This window comes from Bos indicus x Bos taurus, chromosome 14 (genome assembly GCF_003369695.1).
Source record: "Bos indicus x Bos taurus breed Angus x Brahman F1 hybrid chromosome 14, Bos_hybrid_MaternalHap_v2.0, whole genome shotgun sequence".
Lineage (NCBI taxonomy): Eukaryota > Metazoa > Chordata > Mammalia > Artiodactyla > Bovidae > Bos > Bos indicus x Bos taurus.
This window is the reverse complement of record NC_040089.1, coordinates 2,526,309-2,536,823: the sequence shown is the minus strand read 5'-3', so window position 1 is coordinate 2,536,823 and position 10,515 is coordinate 2,526,309. Positions and strand designations below refer to the sequence as shown.

At 65.4% G+C, this 10,515-nt stretch overlaps 1 protein-coding gene across 1 annotated transcript in view; it reads left to right on the top strand.

Annotated features, from left to right (window-relative positions):
* The first annotated feature begins 2,695 nt into the window (after positions 1 to 2,695).
* Positions 2,696 to 10,515, top strand: part of PTP4A3 (protein tyrosine phosphatase type IVA, member 3) — a 32,321-nt gene continuing 24,501 nt past the window's right edge. Inside the window, exon 1 of the mRNA XM_027560718.1 lies at positions 2,696 to 2,719. The gene's annotated coding sequence lies outside the window, so the exon portion shown is untranslated. The remainder of the gene's footprint in view (positions 2,720 to 10,515) is intronic.

Below are 10,515 nucleotides of genomic sequence, written 5' to 3'. Positions count from 1 at the left end.
AGATGGAGCTGTCCCTCTGACCCCATCACAGATGAGGGGACGGAGGAAGGAAGAGGTTAAGACGTGTGATCTGTCCACTGGTGGGGGCTGCCCACTGACCACAGCTGGCTGCCAGCCCCTCCTCAGGGCCCTGCCTCCTCTGGGGCCAGGCCTGCTGGGCTGGAGGCTGCTTTCTGGAAATCCACTTAGCACTGACCTCGTCTTTGTCCTCCTTGGAGCTAATCTGCTAATCCTGCAGCCCCGGGGGCCCCTCTCCTGTCCTAACCCAGTTCCTCTTCAGGTCCTCCACCCCAGCTGGCAGCCATGCTGGTGGGGGGGGGCAGGTCCAGTGACTGGGGGTAGATAGTGTGGGACCCTCAATCCCAGGGAGGATTTGGGCATTAGGAGTTCAGGCTGAGATTTCAACTCTGCCTCTCCCTCACTCACCTGTCACCTCTGTGGCCCCGTTCCCATGTAAAGGAGCTCAGTTCTGAGCCAACCCTCCCTACTACAAAGTCACCTGCAAATCATGTTCAGCTCTGTCTCCCTTCTAGCCTCGCCCATTCCACTCATAGTACTGGTGCCAGCTCTGGTTTCCCTGGACCTGAGCCTGAATCTCGGCTCTGCCTTTATTTTGGCCACATCATGAAGCCAGGATTGAACCCTGGCCCTGACAGTGAAAGGGCCAAGTCCTGACCCCTGGGTGGTGGTGCTTTAGTCGCTTTGTCACGTCCGACCCTTGCGACCCCATGCACTATAGCCCATCAGGCTCTTCTGTCTGTGAGATTTTCCAGGCAAGGATACTGGAGTGGGTTGCCATTTCCTCCTCCAGGGGATCTTTCCCACCCAGTGCTCGAACCTGGGTCTCCTGCACTGCAGGCAGATTCTTTACTGACTGAGCTACCAACGAAGCCCCCGACCACTGGACCTCCAGGGAATTCCCACAGCTCTGCCTTACTGAGCTTCGACTTCCTCACCTGCAGAATGAGGGTGGCAGTCCCTCTGCTGCAGGGCAAGGTGCGGGCTTGGCTGGACAGACGGCGTAAGTGCCTCGCAAGAGGCCGGTGTTCAGCGGACATCTGGGCAGTCAAACTCCGGGATCCTCCTCCTCAGGGTCCCACACTGATGCCAGGAACATGGAGGTGAGAGGGACCCCAGCCTGGGAGCCCACAAGCCATACCCACGGCTCCACACAAACGGCATTGGGGGCAAACCCCCCTGAGACTTGGGACAGGAGGGGAGGAAGCCTATGAAACCTGCGGGATGCAGGTGCTCTGGTGAGGTCAAGATAAACATTAAAAGGAAAATCAATAGTTGAAATGGACCCTAAAGTCCCACAGTGCTATGGGAAATGGGCTGCCTTAGTGGGTGGCCAGCTCTCACTGCAGTGGAGGGCTCCCAGGACTTCCCAGCTGGAATACAGCCAGATGTTGCCTCTCCCGACAACACGGTCTTCCCGCTGCTCCCTGCCCGAAGGCACCAAGGACCAGGAGCCCCAGCTCTGCGGTTCTTATGGCAGGCCTGGACCAGCTGCCCAGGGGGACTTTCTGGCAGAGCTTGAGGCACTGTGGGGCTGAGTGACGGGGAGGTCAGCAGAGACTGAGTTCTCAGAGGAGGCAACAGCTGAGAGGGGCCACATGCGAAAGACAGCACCCCAGGGATGGTCTGGGGCCAAGACTTCCCAGGCAGAAAGAACAGCGAGTGCAAGGGCCCTGCGGTGGATGGACCCTGCCCTCTGGGCGGAGCTGCACACAGATGTCAGGCTGTGGCAGTGATGGGGGCGGGGAGGGAGGCTGAGGCTGTGCCGGGTCAGGTGGCCCAGCAGCCGCCCTGCAGGACTCTGTACAGAAAGATGGGTGCTCACTCTTGTCTTTCGGGGGTCCCGGGGTCCAGGTGTTGTTGCGGGTGGGTGGGTGGTAGGAGGGCATCCTCTTGGGGAATGGAGGCAGGACCAGGGTCTGCGAGGAGAGGCTGGGCATTTGGCTGGGCTGCGGGTCCATGGACTGGTGTCGGGGACACGGTGGGGAGAGTGTGAGGTCCCGAGGAGACCTCCAGCCGGTTCCACGCCCACGTCTCCTTCCCCTCTCTGTGCTGGGTCCCCTCCGTTTGTCACCACTGGTGGAGCCGTGAGCTCTCTAGGAAGGGCTGATCCAGAAGGGGACTTCCCACCAGTCCCCTAGGGGGCACCTTAAGATCTCCTGGGGGTCCCAGCCCGCTGCATGCATTAGAGGCAGCCTGGAGGCCTCGAGACCCGGTCTGACCCCAAGCCTCGGGCGGGGTGACTGCTTTTTCGTGCCCCGTCTTCGGGGCAACCGGCCTGTGAGCGTGGGGCTCAGCCCCAAATGACACAGGGGAAAGTCCAGGACTCCAGAGGTTTCCTGAAAGCCTGGGACGCCGGACTCCATCTCTCGACCTCGGCATCACCTCGGGGTCGAGTCGCCCCCCTCCCACTAACCGCCCCGCCGTCCTGCTGCAGCCGGCTTGCTAGGGAGACTGGACCGCGCTCAGAGCCCACGGCCACGCCCCTTCTCGCTCAGGCGGGGCTCCGGGGCCCGTGCGCGCGCGCCCGCGGGGGCCCCCCTGGTGGGAGCTCTCCCATTGGGCCGTGCCGCCCACGTGACCCAGCGGGTCGGGCCTCGCGCGCCCGGAGCGGGGCCGCGCCTGCGCGTGCCGGGGCCCTCGTGCACGCGCACGCGCGCCCCGAGCCCTCCGCCCGTGGAGCCGGCGCCCGGACCGCCAGGTCAGTCTCCTCGCGCCTGCCCGGGCGGGGGCGCGCGCGGTGCGGGCGCGCGGCTGGGCGCGCGGGCCGGGGGCGGGCGGCCTCCTGGGGGGCCGGGACCCCGCGCCCCGCGGCCTAGGCGGCGCGAGTGAGGGCCCGGCGCCTGCCACGTGCAGCTCTCAGCCCGGGGTAGGGTGGGGGGCCGGCTCGGGGCGCCGCCCGCCGCTTCCCCCGCGTGGCCGGCGGTGAACGCCGGGCTGGGAGGCTTGGTCCCTGCTCCCGATCCTGGGGGCGGGAGACCCTCATCCGGAGTCCCTGTGCCCCAAGCAGCGCTGGGGATCACGTGCCGTCCCCCAGCCCCCTGCTCAGTTTGCTCCTCCGCACAGTTTGGGGGCACTTGGTCTCTAGCGCCCCTGCCCGCCACAAACACCACGGGCTTCCCGGCCCCGCGTATGGCGCCCAGGTTGAGCTCCAGGTCCCAGGGACCCGAGCAAGCCCCGGCTCTCAGATCGCGTGGGCGCTGGTAGCCCGGCAGCGGTTCATTTGTCCAATCAGTACCCCAGCTTAGAGCAGGTCCCAGCCTTGGCCAAGCGGCTCGGGGACACGCTCCTGTGTTCTCCAGGGCAGCTAGCTGGTGGCTGGTGGAGCTGGGGTGGGTGGCATGTCAGCTCCATGACTGCAGAGCAGCTGTCGCCCTGGGCCTGGCCTTCCCCGGGTGGAGGGTGGTGAGTGGGGTCCAGGCCAGAGGTCACAGTGTGCTGGGCACTCTGGCCCTGGCCAGCGGGCAGGCAGTGAGCCTCCCCTGCTGGCTGGTGGGCTCTGTGGTCAGCCCAGCAGGTGGTGGTGAGTAGTGCCTGGGAGCTTAGCATTGGTGGTGTGTAGACTCCAGTGGGTCCTTGGTCCCTGGTCGCAGCCGTGTAGGGCTGTGGACTAGAGGGGGGTCAGTGGACACAGGGTGCCTGTGGCCTTGCCTGGACGGGGACCCTACCTCTGCAGCTCTGTGTGGGCGCCTTGCCTCAGTGACCTCCTCAGATCTGTCCATGGGGTTATTAACCCCGCTTCTCAGATGAGGAAAACAAAGGCCCAGAGAGGTAGAGTCATGTCCAGCCCCTCACCAGGACCTTTGTTTTCCCCCTTGTGAAGTGGGTGCTGGTGGCCCTGCCCGACAGGCTGCTGTGTGGAGTAAAGGGGGCCGGAGGTGGGCTTGAGGGTCTCTCCACAGCCACCCAGGCCTCCCTCACTGCAGGTATTCAAGAAGAGAGAATGCCCCCCACTGTCCCCTTGGGGAGCTGGCCTCCGCCAACAGCCCCGCAGTGCTTGCCACGCAGTCTGTGCCCCGCGCGGTGCTGGACTGAGGGGTGGGTGATGGTGCCCCGGTCTGTCTGGTGGTGGTCCTCAGTGGAGCCACAAGGTGGCGTGCCCGTCTCACAGAGTCACCAACGCTTGAGCACCTACTGTGTGCTGGGCCTTGATAAGCTGTTATCAGGGCAGACCTGGCCCTGGCCCCGTGGAACTGGCAATCAGGTGGCACTGCCCACGCCTGCAGGTGGCGACAGTGCCAGGAAGAAGTGGAGCTGGGCTGGGGGCTGGTGAGGGGCAGAGGGCAGCCTTAGGAGGAGCTGGCGTGGCCGTCCTGTCTTGGGCATGGTGGACCCCCAAGCCCGCCTCAGGTCCCCCGCCTCACCATACACTTCTCTCACTTGGGAGAGTGATACCAAGTGGCCGATGGGGCTGTGTATACCCACAATGCACACGCCCAGGGGCCGCACTGCGGGCACCGAGGGCCAAAGGACACGTGTGGCCCTGCTCTCACGCACCCGACCTTCAGGGCTGGGTGTTTGGGTGGCTTGTGGGGTGTGCTGCTGGGCTGGCTGGAGGGTGCAGGGCTTGGCCTGCTGTTTTCCCTCTACCCTGCCGTTTTCCTGGCCAGGACACCAGGCCCGGGGGCCCTCCAAAGGCTGGAGGGAATGAGGGCAGGTCCGTTTCTCTGGAACAAGACTCTGTCCATGTCCCCAGGGCCAGAGCGTCTCTTGTCTCCGGGACTCCGGGGGGCAGGGTTGGTGGCTCCCTTCCAGGTAAGGAAGCCGAGCCTCGGGTGTGTCGGTGCCCGCTTAGTGCCAGGCCCCTTCCATCCATCCTGGTCTGTCCGCCAGCAACGGGAGTCGTCGTCTGCCCGCCCTGCAGCGAGAGGCCAAAGTTCACTGAGGCTTTTCACTTCCTGAGGTCACAGGGGCTCCAGGCAGTGGTGGCGCAGGAAGGGGAGCCCCTCTGTCCAAGGCCACTTCTGGCCTGGTGCCACAGTCCCCCTGGGTGCCTGGAAAGGGTTCCTGTTGGGAATCTGGAAGGGCCGCCCAGGCCAGGGGTGGGGGGAAGCCACGGCCAGGCCCAGGACTTGTCACAGTGATGCCTCCATGGCCTAGTGGCCCTGTCCGGCCTGGCCTGGGGTCCAGCCCCTCCCCGGCCTCTGTTAGGAGTGAGAGTCCCCTGCTGGCCCTCACAAGGCAGGTGGTGAGTACACTGGATGTGAGCACCGAGCCGCAGTGCCTGAGGCCTCGGCGGGCAGGGAGGCGGCTTGAGCCTTGCAGAGACCAGAGCGGTCATTTCTAGAAGGTGGCGATCCTCCAGGATGACTGGCCGGGGGTTCTGCTGTTCTCGGCCATTGCAGCCTCTGGGAGGCACAGCAGGAGGAACTCGACCAGCGGTCAGACCTGAGCCCAGCGTGGCTCCTCCCGCTGTCTCCCCTTCTCGGGCCTCTGAGCCATGAACCCGCTCTCTATCCTGGGTCTTCCCGGCCACCGCCTTTATTGTGCACTTACTGTGTGCCTGCCTGGAGCTGAGTCCTGGATGAATCCAGGGGTGGATGTCACGGCCCTGGGTTTCCATCCTGTGCCCGCAAATGAGGGGCCAAGATCAGATCTGAGGTTGTCAATGGGTGCGGTGCCCCCAGATGCTTGGCGCTCTGTGCGTGCACCCCCCCCCCCCGCCCCCCAGGCAGGAAGCAGCGTGGCGGGTGCGGGTAGCTGGAAGGTTGGGCTGCCTTGTGCCCTGGCTCCATTTCCTGACTCAGATTCTGAGGGAAGGGGCGGCGGGAGCCATGGAGTGTTCTAGAGCAGGGTGGTGGGATGGTCTCTGGTGCAAGGCGGGGAGCTGATGTGCTGGAACGGGGCTCAGCCAGGAGGTCGATGCGCATGGCTGTGGGTCTCCCCGGCACCCAGGCCTGCTTGACCGGAGCCCCCCTTGGTTGATAACAGGTCATTAACTGTCTGGCTCTGAGCCAACTTTTCTCCTCTGGAGTCTCAGTTCCCCTCCTGTGGAAGCCGGGCTCTGACCCGCTGTCACCAGCTCCTCCATCCCCCCAGCCCCTCCTGGGAGCGGCCTGAGCCTGTTCCCATGGCCTCAGTCGCCACACAGACCCCGAAGCCGGGGCTGGCCCAGCTGGAGGAGGCGGGCGGCCCTGCCCTGTCCCCTTCCCGTGGGACTGGCGCTCCTGGCCGCTCTCTGGGCCCCGGGGCCCTCCTGTGACTCAGGCTTCCTGGAAGAGGCGTGGGAGGGCCAGAAGGATTCCCCGCCACCCCACCCGGAGCTCCGCGGCGGCCTCCTGCAGTGGGTTTACCTGCTGCCAGCCCTGCGCCTGCCCCCAGCCATGCGCCTTTCTGCTGCGCCCGCTGGCATCCCTGGGTATCATCTGCTGAAGCCATGGCGGCCCTCCTCCTCCCTTGCTTAGACCGGGCCCTGCCAAGCCAAACATTCCCTCCGCTTTCATCTCCCCACGGGGTCAGCTGCTGGGCCTTCTCCTGGCCTTCACTTCTCTCTGGCCGGCTGCCCACCGGCGCATCTGCTGGGAATTGCCACGAGGAGCTCAGGGGGTGCCTGAGGGTGCCCGGGACTTCCCACCAAGACCTCGCTGTCCCCTCCACACGGCCCTAGGGAGCCCAGAGCCATGGCCCCAGCTCTGCTGGGCTTCTGGGTGACCCTGGGCCAGCCCCTGCCTTTCCTGGGCCTCAGTTTTCTTGTCTAGAGAATGGGGAGCTCGGAGTAGACCCTGGATCCCACCGCAGACTGGATGGGGGTTTAGCCGAAGCCACCTGAGCCAAACGACCCACTTGCAACCGTGCATCTGCCCCGTGTGACCGTCCACAGACCAGCCCTTTAAGTCTCCAAGGCTGTGGCCTCGGAAGGGGCCGTCTGGGGGCCTCCATTCACCTGTCAAGTTGTGCTCTTGGGCCTGACCCTGTGCAGGGCGTGGGCAGAAAGGTCCTGGGGCCCTACCTTGACGGTACTGCCCGCCCCAGGAGCTCACATCGGGGGTGGAGCGTCACCCTAACCATGCTCCGTGTTAGTGTTCAGCACAGACTTGGTGGTGCTCCTTATGATGGGGCTCCTCATGAAAAATCAGACAGCCCAGGAGGTTCATAACCGCTCCGAGCACCGGGCTGCTGGGCTTGTGCTGGATTACATAGGAACAGGCTGCTGAGTAACGTGCAGTTATTCACTTGAAATCTCCCTCGCCGCTGACTGCGGGCCTCTCTCCTGGTGGCACCCGGAGGCCTGGGTCCTGGGCCTGGACGGACCCTTTTGTGAATCTGCACCCCCGTGATAGCCTCCTCTCCCCAGGTGCATCCCTCTTGCCTTGTCACCACCAGCTTGGCTGCTGTGTAGTGGGGTAGGGGGTGCAGGTTACAGGCCCCCTACTCCTGCCTTCATGTGCCCCTCGAGGGGCTGCCAGGCCTGTATTGGCCCTGTGGGGGATGGGAGAGGGCAGAGAGAGGTGGTCCTGACCCTGGAAGGGACCACGGGTGAACAGGAGGACCTGCAGGGGACAGCTGTCACCTTCCTGCAGCGTGCGTCCCCCAGACTTTGAGGTTGTGTGGGGATGGGAAATCAGGGAGGCCTTCTGAGAGGAAATGGTATCCCACCTGGGCTTGAAGGATGTGGTCATCAAAGTGGCTGGAGGGGAGCTGGGCAAGGGTGGCTCCCCGGGACTCAGGGCCTGAGTTAAGAGCATCTCCTCAGTGGCCGTCGTGAGGCCGCTGTGGGCTGGAGGGGCGCGAGTCCAGGCGCAGCCATCATCCTCTGGTCAGCTGGGTGGCGGTGGCTGTCACTGCCCTGTCTCCCAGAACCAAGGACCCCGGTGTGGGGGCCAGACGTGCTGTCGCCGGTGCCTCCCGAGCCGGGGCTGTGCCGTCCTTGTCGAGGGGCCTGGAGCTGGACTGTCGTCCCCCTGTTTACAGATGAGGAGCCTCCAGGTGTGTGCTGAGGTGGGGGCTGACCCGCCTCCGCCCAGCCACTGACTCACTGCGCCCTGGGAGACCCTCTCCTCCCTGGCCTCAGTGTCCCCTGCCTCTCAGATGGGGTGGGGGTCCCTGCCTCTGCAGGAGGGCAGGCTTGATAAGGAAAGGCCATGGTGGGCAGGAAGCCCTGCTTCTGGCCCGCGGGTGGGGCCTGTCCCGCTCCCTAGATGGAGTTGCGCGTGTCGGGAGGTGTCAGAGGGGGCGTCCGGGGAGAGGGGGCAGAAGGTGCTCTGTTGAGGGCGCAGCCCTCCCCTCCTCCATTGCCCCGGGGCTGGCCCGTTCCCACGCTCGAGGGCAGCCCGCAGGAAGCCATCTGGAGGCCTTGTTTACCCCTCCCCCCAGCTTCCCTGGCAGGAAGTCACCGGAAGGGCCGTCCCGAGGGGCCCCCAGGCCTGTGAGGACAGCCAGCGGCTGGGGGTCCCCAAGTGGGGTGTGGGGGGCAGGGAGCGTGGAGGACGGAGCTGGGCAGAGCCTGCGGGGCATGCGTGCTGGAGTGCAGACTGAGCCGCTCATCATAGTGTCCAGCCGTCTGTCCACCTCGTCAGCCGCCCCTGTCCCCAACCTGAGGTCCAGTGTGGCCACAGCCCACAAAATCATGGTCTCCACACACGCACGATGCCACTGTGGCCTCTGCCCTGGGTGGGCTGGGCTGAGTGCGGTTAGGGGTGGTGGGGGTCCAGGGAGCTGGAGGAGGAGCCCCTAACCCAGAGGGAGACACTTGGTGCCAGCTGAGGGTCAGGGAGGAGGTGGCTAAGCGGGGCGGGGAGAAGGCTGTGGGCGGAAGCAGCCGCGAAGGGGCTGGGGCCGAGGGGAGGTAGGAGACGGGGAGAGCGCCGGCGGGGTCTGGGGGCGTGGATGGTGACGATAGGGGTGATTGTGACTTGCCGACCCTTTCTCTCTCCCCTCGCCGCCCCTCCAGCCTTCCCCAGGGCCCCCACGAGACACCCCCTGCCCCAGATGAGCCTGTAGGTCTGGACATGGCTGGGGCAGGATCGGGGCCTGGGCTCCTGCCGCTCGGGAAATGCCCAGCTGCCCCAGCCTTTGCCGCGGCCCTGATGCCCACTGACTGGCCCGAGTGTGGCCGGCCGAGCCCGGGCCCTGTTCCCACGGACACTGCCAGGCCTGCCCGGCTTCGGGACGGACGCTGACCCCTCGTGTCCTGTGTTCTTGGCTGCCTTGCTCCTGCCTGTCCTCCTGTTTTCAGAAGGACCCTGGTGGGCTCAGGGTCAGACGCCCCTGTCTGGCCAGCCCTGAGGAGGCGAGGGAGCACCCCCCTGGGCCTCCCGCCCTCCTCTCATCCCCCTCCTCCTTGTCTCCCGCCTTGTGCTCCCCTGTCCCTCTCCCCCACCCCCCCTCCCAGTGAAAGGCTCTGGCCCCGGGTCCTTGTGGGCACAGGCTCCCAGAGAGGGGGCTGGGGTTTCAGGGCCTGGGTGAGCGTGTTGTGCCCTGCCCCCACTCCCTACCCCGAGGAAGCGAGCGTGAGAACCAGGGCTTCGGGCGGATCTGGGATGCAGGACCCGCTGCCGGGAGGCGTGGCCACCAGCCAGCCCTGGGCCAGGGTGGATGGTCCAGGGGCATCCATGGGCCGAGGACAGGCAGCCGCGGGCCTGGCCCAGGAGGGTCCCTGACCCTTCTTCCCGAGCACCTACTTCATGCTAGGCCTGCTAGTCTGTGACCCAGCCTTGCAGCCGCCCTGGGGATGTGGGTGCCTCCCAGAGGTGGAGTGCGGCTGACCCAGGTCTGAGCAGCGCTGGCCTTGCCCCACTGCCTCGTAACGAGACACTGAGTCCAGCAGAACACGGGAGGGGGAGGAGGGGTGCTCTCTTTAAGAGACATTGGCGACGCGCACGTCCAGGAGTTGGGGAGGCGGCAGAGGCTGAGGCTGGGTTCTCTGCTGCTTGTTGAGAGGTTTCTGAAACGGGAGAAGCCTTGACGGGTGCTGGGGAACACTGAGCCGAGAGCCCCAGACTGTGTCTTCCTGGGTGCGGTGCGCTCTGTGATGGCCTGTGAAGCGGGGCTCCAGGCCCCTGCCCTTCGGTGAGGGGCCTGGGTGGAAGCTGGGTCAGAGATGGGGGCTTCTCAGTGTGTTGGGAGTCCAGCTGCGGGGGCTCCTTGGCAGCTGAGGGCCTCTCTTCTTGTCTCGTTGTGCTAGGGCTGTGCTCTGGGGGCGTCTGGCCTCTAGGGTCACCCCCCGGCTGCTGTGGCCGAACTCACTGTTGTGCAAGGAACTGAGCTTTGCTCCCTGAGAGTGCCCTTGGGTCCACAGCACAGCCAGGGCACCCGTAGGAGCTCAGTGAGAGCTTGCGAGCAGGTGAGTGGGCTTCCAAGGAGGTGGGACTTGCAGAGGTGCAGGAGGGCCAGGAGGGAGTCCTGGGGAAGTGGCACCCACAGACAGAGGCCTGGTGGTGGTGCAGGATGGCTCGGGGACAGACTCACAGTGGGTGCAGAGAGCCAGAGGCAGGATCTGAGGGTGTGATCCAGTAATAGCGGGAGGGCAGTTGAGGTGGGCTTCCCCGAGGGCTCAGC